The sequence below is a fragment of the Bos indicus genome, chromosome 11 (assembly GCF_029378745.1).
Source record: "Bos indicus isolate NIAB-ARS_2022 breed Sahiwal x Tharparkar chromosome 11, NIAB-ARS_B.indTharparkar_mat_pri_1.0, whole genome shotgun sequence".
Classification (NCBI taxonomy): Eukaryota; Metazoa; Chordata; class Mammalia; order Artiodactyla; family Bovidae; genus Bos; species Bos indicus.
In genome coordinates this window covers 55,372,194-55,393,784 of record NC_091770.1, presented here as the reverse complement: position 1 = coordinate 55,393,784, position 21,591 = coordinate 55,372,194, and the positions used below count along the sequence as shown (strand labels likewise).

Sequence of the window (21,591 nt, the reverse complement as noted above, 5' to 3'; positions counted from 1 at the left end):
GACTAACAAATTATATGTAGTTTGATATATGTATTCTTGCCAAGAGAATTCCATGGACAGATGTGCCTGGTGGTCTATAGTCTGTGGGGTCACAAAGAGTCGTACATAACTGAGCAATTAACACTTTATATCTTTAAAGAGTAAGAAAAAGCAAAAGTTGGTTTATTAGTTCTGAGAATACATTTCCTAGAGCCCTAGATGGTTCAGGATCAGGTGTGCTAGGAATAAGAATGACTAAATTACCTCCAGTCTACCTGCTCCCATGCCTAGTTCTTCCTGAGAAGCCCTGATATTAATTGAGTTCAATATTTGGTTTTCATATAAAGTTTAATTTGGAAAAAAAAAAAAAGCAGATCTCATTGGTAAGACAGATTTTGAAGAATAATGATGTACTTTATTTATACCCCTAAGACTTTTGTCTGAAGTAACCCATGTAATTGACAGGAAAGTTCATTGTAAGACATGAATTATTTAGGTATCTGACCAATTTGTGATTATATTCATGGATCTAAAGGTTATGATGAAATAGGTAAGCCCAGCTCTTTTCATGTAGGCAGACATGTCCTGAAACATTCAGATGAGTCCAAATTCTGAGCCTTGTCACATTCTGGATGTGTTTATATGAGCAGTATAACGTTTACCCAAACAGGTGAGAATGGGTTGAGCCATCTCTCTCTCTCAGCCCCGAGTTTTTTAGCAGCCCCTGGTCCAATCTGCCACTCCATGGAGCTTCCCTCAAGACTCAGCACAGACTCTATGGCATGCCCTTTAAGCCAAGAACAGCAAGCGAATTACAAGGTATGATACTAAAACTCTTGGCCCTCACCATTTTCATAATTTCCTTTAGAGACTGTCATGATTTTTAGGTTTTAGATTAGCATAAACAAAACTTCTGCAGCAGAAATAAGTTATAATGTTCTAAAACATCTCCAAAAAACATTTTATTTATTTTCATTATAGTGTGTTATTTTCTTCTATAATAGCTACAGATGAATTGGAGGCTGATTTTTACACTGTAATGATAAATTGAATTATACCAATTCAGTTTAGCAGAACTAATGCTTACTCACTTGCTGGATAAATCAATCTGTTTCTTCTCTTAACACAGAAAGGAAACAATAATTAAAACATGAGGTTAATATTTTAAATTTATAGAAAGTTATTATAATAACAGAAAATTTTGCTGTAGAGCTGCTTACTGGCAAGCATGAGGGAGATTTTACTTCTTTAAAAAGAAAATTTAGATTGTGCTTCTAAACTGGAAACAAATTTTTAAGAATTTTTGAGTATTTGTTATGTTTTAAGAATTATCCTAGGATACAGGAGCATAGAGTCACGTGCAGGAGGACTGGTAATTGTTTGGGGAGCTCTTTAGTGTTGTAAGGATATTAATTCACTTCCAAATAATAATAAAAATGGATTGCAAGATATACATAGGTAGATATGAATCAGGTTTAAAGAGAGACAGCTGGGTGGAGAAACTGAATTATTCATGATACTGGTGGCACCTGAACTTGAAGGTGTATGGGAAGAGGAGAAGTCAAAGATAAAGAAGCTCCTCTCTATGTGAAGAATGTGTGAAGAATGATATTATGTAAAATGCATTATACAGATATGTATGGCACATTCTGAATATGATTAAAGAAAAGTGAGAGTTGCATGGGGTCTTTGGGACCCCATGGAATTCTCCAGGTCGGAATACTGCAGTGAGTAGCCATTTCCTTCTCCAGGGGATCTTCCCAACCCAGGGATTGAACCCAGGTCTCCTGCATTGCAGGCAGATTCTTTACCAGCTGAGCCACCAGGGAAGCCCAGGAATACTGGAGTGGGTAGCCTATCCCTTCTCCAGCAGATCTTCCTGAGCCAGGAATCGAACTGGGGTCTCCTGCATTGCAGGCAGAGTCATTACCAACTGAGCTATCAGGGAAGAAGACGATTAAAGAAATGATTTTAAACAGAGAAAAAAATCTTTGGACAGAAAAAATTGAGATTAGATTACAGAGGATTAGAATTCCAGGTTAAGATGTGCATCCTTTGTTTTGGTAGGGAATTGCTTACTGAAGGTTTGGTTATTGGGGTTTGCTTACTTGGGTTTGATTTGGTTTGATTTTACTGTGTGAGTGAATGTGAGTGATATCCATTGTTGGGCACCAAACACTGCATGGCTCCAGTACAGAATGGTTTTTGATAGTGTACACTGGGGTATGGAGGCATGGAAACAGAGACATGTTTGTGGATTCTTAATAAAGCCCAGAGTGAAAATGATACTCTGAATCAGGGAGAAGATAGAGGGAATGCAAAAGAGAAAAACAGATTCAGAAAGAAGGATTATAAAGAATTTGATGGCTATTTTTGTTTGTTTGTATTGGAAAAGAGGATGGGGGAGGAAACAAAAGATTGCTTCTATGTTCACATATTTATTACTTTTTCATTGGACTAATCTGTCTCTAAGTTGGCAATGATCAGAATCACTGACATTATTTACTCCCTCCCAAGAAAAGCACATTTAACAGTGTTTAAAAGTTGGCTATGTATTGGTTTTGCTCCTAAGATGTTGCTAGGTAAATACTGGTCTTTACCTACTCTTTTTTATATAACATGGTAGACAATTAGAGTCTTTGACTTAACATTTACAACTGCCAAAAGTTCATGGTGTGAAGTATGTTGTGGTTCCAGTGAGTCTTGGGTTTCAATCTCACATCCCAGGGTTGATTTGCTGATCTATTATTGGCCAATGACTGGCCTCCTGAGCCAAATAGCAAACTACCCAGTATCTGCCACTCAGCTGGTCATTCTCAGCTCAATGAAAAACATTATTTATTTGTTTAAAAAAAAAAAGTGGCCTTAAAAGAATATACTTATGTTTGTCTTGGGGTTTATTGAATCTGAAGGGGTCATTTAACTTGCTGCTGCTGCTGCTAAGTTGCTTCAGTCGTGTCCAACTCTGCGCGACCCCATAGACGGCAGCCCACCAGGCTCCCCTGTCCCTGGGATTCTCCAGGCAAGAACACTGGATCGGGTTGCCATTTCCTTCTCCAATGCATGAAAGTGAAAAGTAAAACTGAAGTCGCTCAGTCATGTCTGACTCTTAGCGACCCCATGGACTGCAGCCTACCAGGCTTCTCCGTCCATGGGATTTTCCAGGCAAGAGTACTGGAGTAGGGTGCCATTGCCTTCTCCGATTTAACTTTCTTAGATATATTTTAATTGTATGTCTAAAATTGTACGTTGGAGAAGGATTTTGTGTATGGGATTTCACAAAGGTCTCGGGATATACCCCTTAGAAACTCAAGGATCTCCTCTAAGGGTGGTCTGCTACCTGAAGTCCTCCTTAAGATAGTCCTCTGCCATGTGACAGCTGTGGTTTTAATCACCATGCAGTTTGTTGAATTAAACAGAGGATTATTTTTGTTAGTCAACAGTGTTCAAATATTTATTTGGTACCCATTATGAACAGATCACTCTTCTTTGTATTCAGGAGGAATACAAAGTTGAGTAGAAGAGTCACTGTGTGGAAAATCTTCAAGGAAATGGTACCTTATAATGTCTAGGAATATACTACTCTATTCATTATCTCTGATTTCAAAGAGCTACATTTTGAACATTGTTTTTATTCATGACATGATGGAAATAAAGTATTGTGTTGATTAAAATGCATCTGATTCACATGAAATTTGTTACATTATTATCCAAAAAAGGAACTATTTCCTCTCATAGGAAAACTGATGTATCTGCCAATTTCCAATCAGCCTAAGGTCAATTTCATTTTGCATAGGTGAAATAGTTTGATAGAGATGGGTCCTATGAAGCAGCTTCATGTATTTGCAGGCTTACTTTATAGGGTCAACCTCTCTTGGTATGATTCGCAATCTCACTGGGAAGTGCACTTCTTCCCTTGGTAACATTATCAGATGATACAGTCCAGCAAGTTCTGGAAAAAAAAACCACAGTAGTAGTTACCATATCCCTGGATTGGCTAAATACAAATCATCTAAGGATAGCTTCATTTCTTCCTTTGACAGGGAAATATACTGAGTATTGGTGTAGGTATCGACATGCCAGCAAAACCTTTAGAGCATTTTTAATGTCTTTCTGAGGAGCTTCCTAGGCATCTTGGTAGATTAGCAACTAATAAAATCATTGAATTGAAAAGTGGCTAGTAAACTGATTCTAGAGGAAGACTTATAGCAGAATCTTCAAAAAGTAATCAGTGGTCGAGACTCAAACAGTGAGATGGAGGATATTTTGATTAGGAAAGACAGTGGAAAAGGCTAGCTGTCTTCAAATATATGAAGAATTATTACTTAAAAGAAAGACTTACTCTGTATCAGTCCAAAATTATATAAAAGACAACAAAGAAATATTCAGGTAAAATACAAGACAGAAGCTTCTGAGTAGCCAGAGCTTACCAACCAATTCTGCATGGGACCACATCTAATTGGCTGTCTCAAAGACTAGAGATTGTCCCTTGAACTAGAACATGTGACTGACCATTTTAGCAGTGATACTGTAACAAGAGATTCAAATGTGAGGTTGACCTTCAAAGTTTCCTCCAACCCTGAAGTTTTCACTTTTGTAATTTTGTAGAAATGCATCTATGGGACGTAGGTTGTTCCCACCATCCCCAAGGCAAATATCTGTCCCTTGAATGCCACTTGTCTGGTTTTTCTTACACATGAGACTAGTTTAAAAAATGTAAGGGGGGCTATGAAATGATCAGAATGGAAATGATATTCAGCTCTGTGCTCCTTTTCCATCTGTTCCTGACAGGGAAAAAAAAAAAAAAAAAGTTCCTGCTTCTCTAGAGTCTGGCTGAGTTAGGGGCTTAGGGAAAGGGAACTTGACTAGGATTTAGCAAAGACCAGGCTTATTCTCCATTGCTATAAGAAATAATATGGATGCTAGCCACATCCTCCTTCATGGGAAAGACTGGGCTTCACCTTTGGTGATATAACCTTGGATTCTCCTAGATTTGCATTTGTTCCTGAAAACAGTAAGAACTGCTAGGTGTTGGAACGTGGGACTTTCGTCATTTGGTTATTGTGAAACCCTCATTCCTGGACATCCTTTTTGGATTTCTGTCATGTACTTGTTTGGCCATGACTTCAGACTTCTTGAGATGAAAGGCCATTTGATTGTCAATGAGCGAAACTGATCCTGACAAGTTTTCTCCAGAGGTTTCACTGGCAGTTATATTTTCTGAGGTTGCCACCAGTAAAATCAATTCTATCTTGTAAAGACCATCCTCATGTGGGTCCATTCTTCTATGGAGGTCAACTCTGATATGACTCTTTATCAAGCATCAAATAAACTAGCAGTTTACTTAAAAATATATATGAAGTATGTTCCTTTTGAAGGTAGAACGAGACAGGACTTTGGAACATCCCTGACCTGTTAAGATTCCCTCACCAGTAAATATCACTTAACAATGTAAAGCAAATCTCAGCTCGTGCTTTGTGAAAGAGCAATTAGACTTGGAATTTGTCTTGTTTTTCAACATTCATGTGATTTGACTTAATAACCACAAAAATAATATATGATTTTTTAAATCTGGTGACTTTGATCATATAATTTTTTAAATGTTTTTTTCTTTTGATGCAGACCATTTTATAAGTCTTTATTGAATTTGCTACTGTATTGTTTCTGTTTCATGTTTCGATTTCTTGGCCATGAGGCTCGTGGGATCCTATCTCCTCAACCAGAGGTCGAACTCATACCCCATGCATTGAAAGGCAAAGTCCCAACTACTAGACTGCCAGGGAAGTCCCCTGATCACACACTTTTTTAAATTATGAAATCCAGTAGATAATTTCATTAATATCTGTATTGTGTACAGAAATCATCAATACACAATCTATAATAGGAATGGAAAGAAGTTTTATCTGAAAGACTAGAAGACAACCTCTCAGATAGCTCTGAGGAACCCTGGTCCAGAAAAGTATGGTTTTCAGTATAATTTCATATGTTGTCAGAACAGAGAATTATCAAACAAGTCAGGGACATATTCTTTCCAGGTTTCAAAACAAGATGTTGTACTTGCCAGCTAGGAAGACATTTTTATGCTTGCCTATCCACTCCAGTGTTCTTGCCTGGAGAATCCCATGGATGGGGGAGCCTGGTGGGCTGCCGTCTGTGGGGTCGCATGGAGTCGGACACGACTGAAGCGAGTTAGCAGCAGCAGCAGCATCCTTAGGAAGAGGGTCAATTGCCATATCATATATGAAGACAAAACTAGGGGGAGCACAAAGTGATACCTCCCTGAGTGTGCTGCTCATTGATGGTCTCATTAATTGGAATTTTTGTCAACATAGTATAAACAATGGGTCACTTCTCTGGTAGCCTTTCCAAAAGTCATTGTCATAGTGTTTATCATATGGGAGTTGCTGGCATAAGTTACTTGTGTTTTTCAATTTAATAAGGGACAGAGCAAGGGAGTTCTAGGGTAAGTTGTGCTGGATCTTTAAGGACTGAAGATAGTATCAGGCAAAAGATGGCCATATTAATATGCTGAAGAGTTTGAACCTGAAAGTTAGACCAGAGAGAGGTAGGTCTGAGTGAGTGCTAATGCTAGGAACATCTAAAAAGTCAGTATTAGGTATAATGAAGGCCTATCCTAGGAGTTATGTTTTGTAACATCTTTATTAAGAATTCTCTTTCCATCTTGAATATTTTCAAGATGGAAAGTGAAAGAGTAACTTTCAGTTTTGATAGAGAGACAAGCATTTGTTAAACTAGTTCAACTGAACTAGTCGGATGGGTCCTGCAGGCATGGTCAGCTGTCTACCACTGTTGTTTTCTTCTAGTCCTGGGGTGATGGTTGTTTTACAGTGAGGTTGAGGTTCGTGGTTCTCCATATAGACCAGTCTGGTGCAGAGGCTCTTTTTAAGTTAGAAGTAAAAATTTAAGAGTCAGTTTCTTTCAGTTTCACGGTGCATGAACTGCTTAAGAATACCTGATAAGGGTCCATCCATCTATGTTGAAAAGAGAGTCCTTTAAGTGTGACGTCGTTCTCAGTATTCATAATCTGGGTGCAAGTTATGGGACATCTGACCTTCATCCAAAAATAGATTCTGTGATCAGCCTTAGAAACAAACTTAGAATACCCTTTTGATATTTAAATTAAAATTTACAATAATATAGCATAGTAACAGAGAGACATCTTGAGAGTAGATAGTAAATATAGGACATCACTATATATAAAACGTCAAATATCAGTAGAGTTATCTTACTGAAACATTTTTTCTCTCTAAAATATCCTCATTTTCACCAAATATTGTCAAATTAAGACTCATTTGTTTGTGAAATATGTCTGGTCTCAATAAACATGGCCTGATTATTTACATATGTGTGATTGATCATAAAGGCTCTTTTAAATTTGGCATTGTCCGGACTTTTCATAAAGAATCTCAAATTAAATTTTTAAAAAGTCTCTCAAGGCCTAGAAGGTCATGCCAAGGATTTGCCATTACATTCTGCCTACAGTGGCTGGAGGTTTAGGTGGATTTTCACTTCTAGAGGTCTAAAATATCTTGAGGTTCTTGCCCTGTCAGAAATTGTCCCTCCTTATTCATCTGGAAAGGTTACTGGGATATCTAATTTCCAAATTCTGGAATTTTCAAATAGAGAGAAAAGATAAATGCTTCAATTTTGCTTACCAAAGTATAATTTATCAAATTACTGTGTCATAATTAGTTTAACAGGAAGGGTTCCCTTATATCCAGAAAATGAAGATTAAAAGCCAGTAATATTTCAGATGAACATCATAAATATTACACTCATATTTATCAGTTTATTCAGTCCCATATACTTAATTCTTGTTTTGCTTGAGTCCAGTTTTTCTACTAGTTCTCATGACCTTGTTTGATGATTGATGGTGATAGTGACACTGATAATTTCAGGCAATTTGTAAGGTTTTTGTTAAAGTGTGCATGATTTGCCTAGGAGAATGAGTGCCTCGATCACTGGAGATTGTGGAAAGTATACCCCAAGTGGAAGCATATTTTCAAACAGGTTTTTTTTTGTCATTGAGAGAGCATAAGCCTTATAGCAAGAGAAAGCTTCAAGCCATAAAACCAAAAAAAAAAAAAAAAAGGGGCGTGGTAAGGAGTCAGGAAGGGACAAGTGCCCATCTTGGATTTCTCATAGTTCTGACTGTTGAATTTATAGCTATTGCTTTTGTTACTGTTCAGTCACTAAGTTGTGTCTGACTCTTTGCAACCCCGTGGACTGCAGCATGCCAGGCCCCCTGTCCTCCACTGTCTCCTGGAGTTTGCTCAAATTCATATCCACTGAGTCAGTGATTCTATCAAACCACCTTATCCTCTGCCAACCCCTTCTCCTTTTGCCTTCCATCCTTCCCAGCATAAGAGACTTTTCTAATGAGTCAGCTCTTCATATCAGGTAGCCAAAGTTTTGCAGCTTCAGCTTCAGCATCAGTCCTTCCAAAGAATATTCAGGACTGATTTCCTTTCAAATTGACTGGTTTGATCTCCTTGCTGTCCAAGGGACTCTCAAGAATCTTTGTTGATATATGGCAAAACCAATTACAACAATATTGTAAAGTTAAAAAATAAAATTAAAAAAATAAATATGAAAAAAAAGAATCTTTTTCAGCACCACGATTCAAAAGCTTCAATTAAAAAAATTTTTTTTTTGAATTGTGGCATCAATAGAAAATGAAAGCTCTTGTCTACCCATCTTAATTTCTCTGATTTAGGAGTCTACAAGGATATCAAGATGGTAAAAGTCTGACAGTGAGGGGTTGATTTTTGTAGTAGTAGAATGGACTCTATCTGCCTTTGCCATAATCCTTAGAGATTCTGTTACTGCCTTTGCATGAAAGTCAGGTAGGGTGTTTTTGTACTACTTGAGTTCAGTGTAGTGCTTTTAATGTGTGCCTCAATTTTGATAGCAGATAATATTTTATATCAGGATTATATAAGATTTCCAGGAATTTTACCTATTTTCTGTAACATTTATATTATATATTTATGTAGACATAATAATGTAAAGATGGCTTAATGTTACCTTTTATTTGATAATACTTCCCAGATAATTTAACATACCAAATAAGCCTAATTAGTTTAATATCTCTCTTGAGATTCTTCAGGACAAAATCACTCTCTTTTCCCTTAACAAAATGCATTTCCATTATTCATACATTCTTTAATTGAAAATCCCTATCTTACTTGTATACCAAAATGTTTTCCTTAATATTTCTAGTAACTTTAATTATATAATACATATCTATATATGTAATAATAATTTTTAACCTGTAAAAAGCCTTGAAAGTATATATATGTATACATATGTGTGTATATATATATATGTTATAATAATTTTTAACCCATAAAAAAGACTGATCTCTAGCAAAAACCAAGAAGCAGACAGTTGTGAAGTGTTTGTCATATCAGCATTTCCTGATTGGCAAATTTATGAACATACCCCATAACCTCTAGAAACAAATCTTTTTCCTTAAATGTGGTACAGGATGTGTACCTATTAAACCCATGTATTTTTAGTTTTTCCTAGTAAGACAAAGTAGATAAGCTTAGACTTACTTAACAATAAATGTTTCAACATTTTATCTTCGTTGAAAGTTATTTGGATATTCAATGAATTCCAAAGTTTCGAACTACCAATAATTTGGACACAATGTTTTTAAGTAGAGGTACAATAAAACATCAGACATGAATTTGAGCAAACTCCAGGAGATAGTGGAGGACACAGGAGCCTGGCGGGCTACAGTTCATGATTTGCAAAGCGTTGAACACATCTTAGTGACTAACAACAACAACCATAAAACATAATCATTCTCAAAGAGTCCACCAAAAACTCTTATTCCTTTTAGCTTTGCTTCATTACTTATGAAAATATTGTCATGCCAAGTTAATTTTCTTGTTGACAAATTTTATAACAGAGATCAAATGACATCCACTTTTAGTTAACCTAGATAAAAGCATTATGCTTTGTGCTGATGATTCTAAAGACATGTCTGTATTTATAACATTCTCTCAGAGTCAGAATTTTGAAAAATATGATTTTATTAAGTGAAATTTCTTTAATTGCATATGCAAAAAAAAAATCAGTTTGAGAATATCAAGAGAGATCAATCCTGGCCATTTTAGGATTAGATAAGTAATTGCAGCATTGACTCTGTACCAATTACATATGAAGCCAGCTGAAGCTCTAGTGGGTTGCTGCCTGTCCAGAAACTGGTGGAGTTTAGAAACAAAAGTTCTCACTTACTTTTAGTTTTGCTTTATTATAAAATTTTGCCAATTTTAATCCACTTTAAAGAAAAGAGGTCAGCCAACCCAGTTCAGTCCAAAATTCCTTCTAGGCCTTCCTGCCTAGAAATTCTTCCTAGATCTCTTGCCTGGAAATTCCTTTTAGGTCCTCAGCCTAGGAACTCCCCCCAGGTCCCTTTCGCTTAGGAAATGTACCAGTGTGCCTCACACACCCCACCCCACCCCACCTTTAAGACTCCAAGTTTTAAGATAACAGCTCAAATTAAATTCATGGACCATCACTTAATACAAAGAGATGCAGATATCAGGAAAATCTCACCTAAGCCCCTGAAGCTGGGGGGTGAGGGTGGGGTCTCAAGTGGCCCATGCTTCCTACCAAGCACCAGTCCACAGAAGATTCCAGGTGACCTAAGCTGGGTTTTTCTATATCCTTTTTGCTATGCTAAGCAATGCCAATGGAAATAATAAACAGTCTTGAATAGGGATAGAGACATGTTTCATTTGAGCCAAGAACCCACTTGCCAGTGCAGGAGATGCAAGAGACCTTGGGTTCGATGCCTAGGTTAGGAAGATCCCCTGGAGAAGGAAATGGCAACCTGCTCCAATATTCTTGCCTAGAAAATTCCATGGACAGAGGAACCTGGAAGGCTATGGAGTCTCAAAGAGTTGGACACAGCTGAGCGTGGACACATACACACAGAAGCCTATGGCCCAGGAGACAGCCTTTCAGATAACTCTGGGGAACTTCTACAAAGAAGCATGGGTTTCAGCAGTTGTATGTCTTCTCAGAACAAAGTACATTAGACAAGTCAGGGACATATTCCTTTAAGGTTAAAAAAAAAAAAAAATCAGCATGTACAGGGGAAGTCCCTGGGAAGGGAGTTTTATCATTGAAGAACTACTAGCATTGGCATCCTAGTCAGGGAGGCCTTGAATCTTTACTTTTAACATGGGTATTCTCTATTTCTAGTCAGCACACCCTTTTCTTTAATAATTAAAGCAGATGTACAATGTATGCTTGATAGGTGACAAATGGTCTATTTTATTTAATATCAAATTCATGTGTAAATCAGAATGACTTCCCCATACCTCAATATATGAAAATTTCTCTCATTAACAGTGTACATAGGTTTAGTAGTAGTTATATCTTTAACCAAGTCTCCAAAAAGTGATGATTTTATGTAACTTAAATTTACTTTGTCTCATTATTAATTTTATTTGCATCTTAAAGATATTGGGTAACTTTTAAAATATAAGATTTAATTATGACAAATGTGTGTTCTTTTTTAAAAATTAGTATGTACCAGTTCTCCTCAAAGTGTGATCTGAGGGCCAATACTAGCCTGTAAACTATTTATGACTGGTTCATGCTTCCCTGATAACTCAGTTGATAAAGAACCTGCCTGCAATGCAGGAGACCCCAGTTCCATTCCTGGGTTGGGAAGATCCCCTGGAGAAGGGAAAGGCTGCCTACTCCAGTATTCTTGGGCTTCCCTTGTGGCTCAGCTGGTAAAGAATCTGCCTGCAATGCGGGAGACCTGGGTTCGATCCCTGGGTTGGGAAGATTCCCTGGAGAAGGGAAAGGCTACCCACTCCAGTATTCTGGCTTAGAGAATTCCATGGTCTGTATAGTCTGGGGGGTTGCAAAGAGCTGGGCATAACTGAACAACTTTCACTTCACTTCACTGGTTCATAATAAGACCAATGTAAAGCTTGTCAACATTTAGAAACTTTTTAGGATTTTTACATCACCACACCAATTTCATTGAATATTTTAAAGTTTTTTTTTTTTTTAATGTGGATCATTTTTAAAATCTTTACTGAATTGGTTACAGTATGATTTCTGTTTTATATGTCTGTATTTTGGCTACAAGCCATGTGGAAATCTTAGCTCTCTGAGCAGGAATTGAACTCACATCCCCTGCATGAGAAGGAGAAATCTTAAACACTGGACTGCCAGGGAAGTCCTTCTTGACTTTTTAAAAAGCTGATCTATCTACAATGGATTGAAATAAAAAAAAATTTTTTTTTTAATTTCTCAGAGTTTGAGAAGTACTAATTATTTCTTTCAGATGACAGTACTGAAAGAGGAGAGGGAGGCAGACCACTACAAAAAGGTAAACAGGTGTTCCCAAAGGCAACATTGATAAGCAAGACCAGCTTAATGCTTTACAAGGTTTTTAATCCAAATATGATGTGAGGACCTTGTATAGATCATCTGCCATCAGAGTCTCTTTCTTTTTACCCTATCAGATGGCACCCAGACTCATCAGTGCTAATTTTTCAGATTAGAACAGCCATCTCCATAAGGCACTGTGTAATATGCATGCTGTCTAGAATTGCCTGTTTAGCCTCCCTCACTCATCTGATTCTTTCATGAGGTTAGCTTACAGAGCTCAGGCCCCTGAGGTGCATTTGGATCCAGAGGTCCCTGGGATGATGAGCCTCATCTGCTTAGGGCATGAGCTCATCCTTCTTGAGTAAGTCCTATCACTGCACACCCAGATAGCAAAGTGAGGTGACATAGACTTCTGGAACTGCCTTCTTTCTCCACTGTCTACCTTCAAAAATCCCCCTTGCTCTGGAAAGGTACTGCCTTATTAGAGGTTTTATTTTTCTTTTTAAAAAATATTGAAATACAGTTGATTTATAATGTTGTGATGGTTTCAGGTGTACGTAAAATGATTCAGATGTGTGTGTGTGTGTGTGTATATATATATATATATATATATATATATATATATATATATATGTATATATCCCAGATGGTGCTAGTGGTAAAGAACTGGGGTTGGATACAGGTTGGATCCCTGGGTCAGGAAGATCCCTCGGAGGGGTGCACAGCAACCCACTCCAGTATTCTTGCTTGCCTAGAGAATCCCATGAACAGGAGCCTGGTGGACTACAGTCCACAGGGTCACAAAGAGACACTTCTGAAGCAACTTAGTATGTATTACACACACACATGGTTGATTTATAGTGTTGTGATAGTTTCAGTTATACAATAAAATGATTCAGTTTATATATATATATATATATATATATATATATACACACACACACATACATATGTAGTCTTTTTGCATTCTCTTCCATTATAGGTTATTGCAAGTTATTGCATAGAGTTCCCTGTGCTATACAGTAGGTCATTGTTGGTTATCTGTCTTACATATAGTAGTGTATATATTTTAATCCCAAATTCGCAACTTATCTCTCCTCCCCCTCCCCTTTGGTAATGTATAAGTTTGTTTTCTGTGTCTGTGAGTCTGTTTCAGTTTTGTAAATATGTTCATTTGTATCACTTTTTTAAGATTTTACATATAGATGATATCATATTATTTGTCTTTGTCTGACTTCGTTTAGTATGATAATCCCTAGGTCCATTTGTGTTGCTGCAAATAGCATTATTTCACTCTTTTTATGGCTGGGTAATATTCCATTGCATATATGTACCACATCTTCATCTCCATTCATTCTTTGATGGACATTTAGATTGCTTCTGTGTCTTGGCTGTTGTAAACAGTGCTACAGTGAACACTGCGGTGCATATATCTTTTCAAATTATATTTTTCCCTGGATATATGCCCAGAGTGTGACTGCTGGATCATGTAGTAGTTCTACATTTAGTTTTTAAGAAACCTCCATACTGTTTTCCATAGTGGCTGCACCAATTTACAAATTAGTTTTGCAGTGAAAAAAAACTCTTGTGGCTCAGCTGGTAAAGAATCCGCCTGCAATGTGGAAGACCTGGGTTTCATCCCCAGGTTGGGAAGATCCCCTGAAGAAGGGAAAGGCTACCCACTCCAGAATTCTGGCCTGGAGAGCTCCATGGACTGTATAATCCACAGGGTCACAGAGAGTCAGACATGACTGAGTGACTTTCACTCACTCATAGTTTTGCAGTGAAGGAAAAGGAACATGACTAAAGAAAAGAGAAAAAAAAAAACAGATGAAAGGAAAGGGAACAGAGGAAAAATCAAACTATATACTATGGAAAAGAGAACAAGTGAAATTTGAATTCAGAATGTCCACACCATAGCTTAAAACCTTAAAGATACTGCCTCTAACCAGGGTCACCTCTCAGCCACTTGTGTTGAAGTCTATGTGTGTGAGGTTCTTTTTTTCCTTTTTCATGTTTTATTCATTCTAGAACAATTGAGTTGAACCTTTAATTCCTATATTTGTTCAAAAAATATCATTCCAACTTGAATTATTGGTATAAATGGGCCACTTATTGAAGTACACTCTATCTATGGACATTATGAACCCCTCAAATTAAAATATTAATGAAAATCATTCTCAATATTGAGTAAATAAAGTGAGTTACCTGCATTTCATGTTAATTGCTGATTTGAGAATACTCAAGTCCATGCCCATTTTTATTTGATAGTTGAAAAGCTAAGCTGTCAAAATTTTCATTAGATACACATTTTCATTAGATACAAAAATTTTGATAGGGTTATAAACTTGCTAAGTCACTGTGTCTTTGGCTTATTGTTTTTACCATCTTGCTTTATATTTAATTTGTGGGCGTTGATTGTGTCCACTCTAATAGTGTACACTGGTCCCCATGATCTCTGAGGAGTGTATATTTCATGGGTTATTGGTTTGTTATTTTTATGTATACCTGTCATTTCAGGTTAGTTCTCTTCTGCCAAAGAGATTTTCATGCATATGTTTGATTACCTCTAATTGGAGATTTTTTCTTATGGATATCTTTACTATAAATATTATTATATTTACTATGTAATTAGCTATCTTTTCTCCCTTAACAGGGCTTTTGGTTTCCATGTTAGCATCATGGCCAACATCACCATCACCACATTAGTATTTATAAAACAACCTCTGTGTAAAAATCCATAGGCAAGATAGAAAAAAAGGATTGGGGTGTGTGCTGAGAATGTTACATGTTATCACACTCTACCTGCCTGAGAGCACTTTAGACTGGGATTTTTATCTTCATTCCTAAATGCAAAAAGTTGAATCCCATTGAAGTTAAACCACTCGCCTAAATAATAATAAGCCTGAAATTCAAACCCAGGTTTTGGGATTCTGGAGTACCTATTCTTTACATGTTCCCCCATCCCACTGACTTTTAAGCATGTTTACAATGTTTTTGTATTTATCTGTATTAACACTTTATGTGGTTTTAGATCTTTAATGTCTTATGAGAATTATGGCAGCTCAAATCCATCTCCAGATAACATTATATAAGAAGCATTTAAAGATCAGTAATATTGTGAACCTAAAATGGCAAACCTCTTTTTTCATTGTGGTGTGCTTTTTCCTACTTTATGTGATTTCCTTAAATTTTATTTTGTATAATAAATATGTATTTATTTTATTATTTATTATAAATAATATTTATTATATTATTTTGTATAATAAATATGTATATAAATATGTATTTATACAAATAAATTTGTATAATAAATACAAAATAAAATTTAAGGAAATCACATAAAGTAGGAAAAAGCACACCACAATGAAAAAAGAGGTTTGCCATTTTAGGTTCACAAGTGAAACTGACTGTAAATATTTTATTTAATCTATAAAATGAGAAAGCAGGGCTATGTAAATTCTAAGATCTAACTTTAAAATTACATAAATCTATACCCCAAACTAAAAAGCACTCTTGAGCTATTTTCATTTTTCCTATTATGGAAAACAAAACAAAACAAAACAAAAACCTTGTTTAAAGAAAATCTACTTTTCTTACTTTGAATTAAGAAGATATTTGAATTAAGAAGATGAAAATAAACATGGCCTGATTACATGATTTTGTAATAATATAAACAGCAAAAATACACTAATAACAATTTCACTAGGCTGACTTTAGAAATCGCATGTTATCTTTAACCCTGCATCTCTGCCAAATTACTGAGCTTCTTGGATGAGGAAATGGCAACCCACTCCAGTATTCTTGGCTGGATAATCCCATGGACAGAGGAACCTGGTGGGTTCATGGAGTTGCAAAGAGTGGGACACCACTGAGTGACTGGACATGCATGCGCTGTTATGGAATGAATATTGGTGACACCCTCAAATTCATATGTTGAAACTTTTCTTCCTAATGTGATCATATTTGGAAGTGAGGACTTTGGGAGTTAATTAGGATTAGATAAGGTCCTGAGTATGGAGCCTGAAAGAGTAGAATTAGTGCCCTTGTAGAGACAGAAGAGGGTTTGTTTCCTCTCTCCACTCTCTGCCATTTAAGGACACAAGAAGGCCACAGTCTGCAGCCCAGAAGAGGGTCCTGCCTAGGGCTTGGCCATGCTGTCACCCTGATCTCAGACTTATTGCCTTCAGAGCTGTGAGAAATAAAGGTCCTTGGTTTCCAAGCCATCCTATTAAAGCAGCCCAAATAAACTAAGACATTGTCCCACTTTACAGAGGAGGAAACTGATGCTCAAGTAAGTTAATTTGATTGGGATAATAAGATATGTTGGGCTTCCCTGGTGGCTCAGATAGTAAAGTATCCACCTGCAATGAGGGAGACCTGGGTTTGATCTGTGGGTCAGGAAGATCCCCTGGAGAAGGAACAGCTATCCATTCCAGTATTTTCATATGAGAATTCCATGAACAGAAGGGGCCCAGCAGGATCTAGTCCGTGGGGTCACAAAGAGTCAGACACAACTGACTGACTTTTACTTTCACAAAATATGTTACAGGTGGGACTTGTAACCCAGATATTCTGGAATTCTAAACCATTCTCCTTATATCATTTTAGAGGAAGGTCCTACTGCTCACAGTTCATTGAGCTTCCCACATAGGAGGTCACATGCTTCAGGGGCTGAATGCTGCTTCCCTGATGAAAGCCTTGGTCAATCTCTGCAGCTCTGAGCTAGACGCCAACAGATGTGATCCTATAGAGGGGAGCAAGGAGAGCTCTTCCTCATTCCCCTAAGGGAAACACAGGACCCTTTGGTGGAATGGAAGGATCCAGCCCAGTGGTTTAAAACCTATCCTATATTCCAAATTGTACATGTGGGTACTGAAAAGAGAGAGATTTAGAATATATGCAGCAACATTTCACATTAGATGATGAGGAGAAAATTTGAAGTTGTTTTCCTAAGACATGTTTTGAGATGAATGCATACAAAGTCTCCAGCATTATTGGGTGAGAGTGTGGGTTGTATATATGCATAACAGGACATGAATTGATGCTTTCTGTATTTGTTTAATGTTTGCCAGAGACTGGAAGCTGAGTTAGCACATCTCCTTGATGGAAAGTAATCTTCTTCCCCCAACTCATAATAGCAATAAACAACAATAACAACCATTGTATTATTGACAGGCTCCTCTGTGCCAGCCATAGTGTCAGGGGCTTGACACCTTTTGCTTCTCTTAACTTTGCTAGCAGCTCTATTAGGCAAAACCTTTATTGTCTTTGTTTTAGAGATGAGAAAGCAGAAGTCCAGAGAAGTTAAAGGCCTTGCCTAAAGTGACATGGAAGTTGGAACTACAGTTCAGACTTTGGTTTGCTCCCAAGTCTGTATTATCTCTTTTTGGTTTCTCCAGGGGCTCAGACCGTAAATGATCTGCTTATAATGCAGGAGACCTGGGTTTGATCCTTGGGTCAGGAAAATCCCCTGGGAAAGAGAATGGCTACCCACTCTGGTATTCCTACCTAGAGAATCGCATGGACAGAGGAGCCCGTCCTTGGGGTTGCAGAGTCTGAAAAGACTGAGTGACTGACACTTTCACTTTCATTTTCCCCCAGAGTCTGTACTATCTTGTTTACTTTCTTTGGCAAATAATTTAAAATGTACACAATGTTGCACAAAAAAAAAAAAAAAAAAAGTACAAAGAACAACTCTGTATACTCAGATTTACCTGTTACCATTTTATCCCATTTCAGAGCCCACACACTCCTGTTAGACTGCCTTCTCACAGATAGAGTCCATCATTTAGAGTCCTGGGTTTAGCTGGTCTTCTGTTCAGCCCAATATGGTCCTCCTTGTTCAATACTCTATATACCTTTAAGACTAAAGACTCTGTGTCCCTACTAGTTACACAAAAACTGCACATGAGACTAATATGTCAGTTTTTCTGGAGTGGGAAATGACCACTTTTTGAAAATTGCACTTCTAAAATGTTTTTGTTTTTGCTGGTTATTTTTCAGATGATTGTGAAAACGACTGACCGTTATAAATAAGTTATCTCGGGTTCTTTTGCCTTACAGAGATTTCCTTTCAGAATAGCATTATTATTATTATTTTCTTTTTAGGTTTAAATACAGAATTGTTGAAGTAAAAAATGAATGCAAGTCACAGTTCTTTAGGCTTTCTGAGGAAATGTCCAGAAGAGGGCAGACTTGCACGCTGTAACTGTGCCCTGCATAATTAAGGGATCTGCATGCTGATGCTGTACAGTGGCAATGGAGAGAGATTTAATAATAAATAAAATGGAAGGCTTATTTTTATTTGGTACAGGATTTTTAATAAGACACCAGATTCAAAAGGCTTACAAAAACAATACACTCTATTCATTGTATTCTAAATGCAAAGAACATATTTGGTAGAATTCTTTTCCCTTCCCAAGGCAACACTAGTTTCCTCAGTATTTCTGAAAGTTTTTTAAAAAAAAATATTCACCATGCTGGGGGTGTTTTTCCCTCTGTTGGATAGACCATAAAGCGATTTCAGCAGTGAATACTTTTGAAGAGAGAACTTGCAAAGTTGATCTGGAGTTTACAGTATTATTTAATTATCTTTGCTGCTACAAGGAAGAATAATGAAAACCAACCACTTATGATACCAGCTGGGGGCTTCCCTGAAAGCTCAGTTGGTAACGAATCCGCCTGTAATGCAGGAGACTCAGGTTCAATTCCTGGGTCCTGAAGATCTGCTGGAGAAGGGATAGGCTACCCACTCCAGTATTCTTAGGCTTCCCTTGTGGCTCAGCTGGTAAAGAATCTGCCTGAATGTGAGAGACCTGGGTTTGATCCCTGGGTTGGGAAGATCCCCTGGAGTAGGGAACAAGTACCCACTCCAGTATCCTGGCCTCATGGACTGTGTATAGTCCATAGGGTTGCAAACAGTCAGACACTATTGAGTGACTTTCACTCACTTCACCAGTTATGAACCCACTTTCCAAATGAACTATATCAGAACAGAATGATACAGCACCCACTCCCTCTCCCTCCCCCTGCCTTCTGCACCACTGTCTGCTGCATCCCTCTGCCCACCTCATACCTTTGCTGACCCTGCTAACTGGCTCCATCTCGTGGTCATCTCAGGAACTCCAAAACGCCATCTCCCAGCATCTTTCATCTCTTAGTTTTCAACATCCTTCATTAATTTTGTTTAGGGAAACATTATATTGTGATGTATAATACCAAATATATATTCTTCATCCATGTTTCTAACAAACAGCTCCTAAAATCCTTGGAATTTCCTAAGTGATCCCTCAAAGGTGTCTTTTGTCATGTTAATGAGGTAATTTTGAAAACTCACCTAGGATGAAGGATGGTTGTCTGAGGAACCAGCACATTATTGAAGGGGTGGAATTTTCTGCCCCCACTCCCTCACCTATATTTTAGGGAAAGGGCCTGGAGATTGAGTTTAATCACCTTCATGCATGCTTAGTTGCTCAGTCGTGTCTGACTCTTTGCAACCCCATGGGCCTAGCCTGCCAGGCTTCGCTGTCCATGGGAATTTCCATGCAAAAACACTGGAGTGGGTTGCCATTATTTCATTCTCCAAGGGATTTCCCAACCCAGGGATCGACTCCCCTCCCCCCTCCCCCCAAAAAATAATGAAAGCTGAAAACCCCAAAAGGATAGGGTTTGGAGAGCTTCTGGGTCGGTGAAGATGTGGAGTTGCTGGGATAGTGACCCACTCAGAGAGGAAATGGAAGCTCCCCACACATTCTCCCCACCTCCGCCCTATGTACCTCTTCCATCTGGTTGTTCCTGAGTTAAATTCTTTCATAATAAAACTGACAATCTAGTTCTTTGAGTCACTTTAGCAAGTTAATTGAACTCAAGGGAGTGGTTGTTGGAACCTCCATCTACAGCCAGTTGGTCAGAAGTCCAGCTGGCAACCTAGCCTTGGAACTGGCATCAGCAGTGTGTGTGTGTTGAGAGGAGACAACAGTCTTGCAAGACTCAACCCTTAACCTGTGGGATCTAATGCTGTCTCTGGGCAGAGAGTAGAGTTTCAGAATTAAGTTGAATTATAGGATGTCCAGATGGTGTTCGGAATGTTTTTATTTCTTGGTGTGCAACTCTCCCACCCTTCGCCACCATACACACAGTAGAATTAAGTCCCAGGCTCATCCTTTAGGAAACATTTCTTATGAACACTGACATAGCTGTTTCATCTTCATTCATTTCCATACCTCTGGTTTGTTGTGTTAGAAGTCTCACAGTATCTCCAAAGGTAGATATTGGGAGTTCATACAGTTTAGAGGCATCAAGTGGCAAAAGTAAACTAATTTAGTGATGAGCTTCATGTCCTTTATTCAAGGGAGAATGATATATGAACGGGGAGAGTATAGTGCCTTATTAGCAGTAAAGTCTCTTCTCTGGGGATTAGCGAAAGAGAGAGTTTTAAGAGGTTAGACCAGGCAACAAGGAAACAGGTCATGATCAGTTAGCAGGGTGGGGCGGGGATTTCCTTGTAGGTGAGCAGGTCCTGCTTTCTAGAGTAAGGGGAACTTGAGAAAGATGAGCTGGAGGATTGTGATCGGTGCCTGTTAGGTTTCCTTGATGGATGTTTCCTGTAAGTACAACTAGGTTTGAATTTGTGATGTGGACGGCAGGGGCAGCCTCCGTTACGTGGTTCTCAGTACAGAAAATGCCAGGTGGCGCTAGTGGTAAAGAACCCACCTGCCAATGCAAGAAACTTAAGAGATATGGGTTCTATCCCTGGGTTGGGAAGAATCCCTGGAGAAGGAAGTGGCAACCCAATATTCTTGCCTGGGAAATCCCATGGACAGAGGAGCCTGGTGGGCTATGGTCTATAAGGTCACAATGAATCAGACACAACAAAAGCCACTTAGCATACACACAATATAGAAGTTAACTTTAGCAGTGGTCATTGTTTAAAGAAAGAATACAGGTGAATAAATATTAGGTACAGAGCTTTTAAGGGGGCTGTGCAGGTGAAGAGCACTGAAGCTTAAAATGCATTAGTTTTTCTTTTTTTAATATTTATTTGTTTGGCCATACCAGGTCTTAGCTGTGGCTGTAGGATCTTTAGTTGTGGCATGCAGACTCTTAGTTGGGGCATCTAGTTCCCCGACCAGGGTTTGAACCCTAGCTCCCTGCTTTGGGAGCACAGAGTCTTAGCCACTCGGCCACCAGGGAAGTTTCTCCATTAACTTTTATTTATCT

General features: G+C 38.0%; 1 protein-coding gene across 4 annotated transcripts in view; it reads left to right on the top strand.

The window, feature by feature from the left end:
* The window catches only part of CTNNA2 (catenin alpha 2), a 1,365,089-nt gene that overhangs the window by 524,401 nt on the left and 819,097 nt on the right, over positions 1 to 21,591 (top strand). The gene's annotated exons all lie outside the window — the stretch shown is intronic.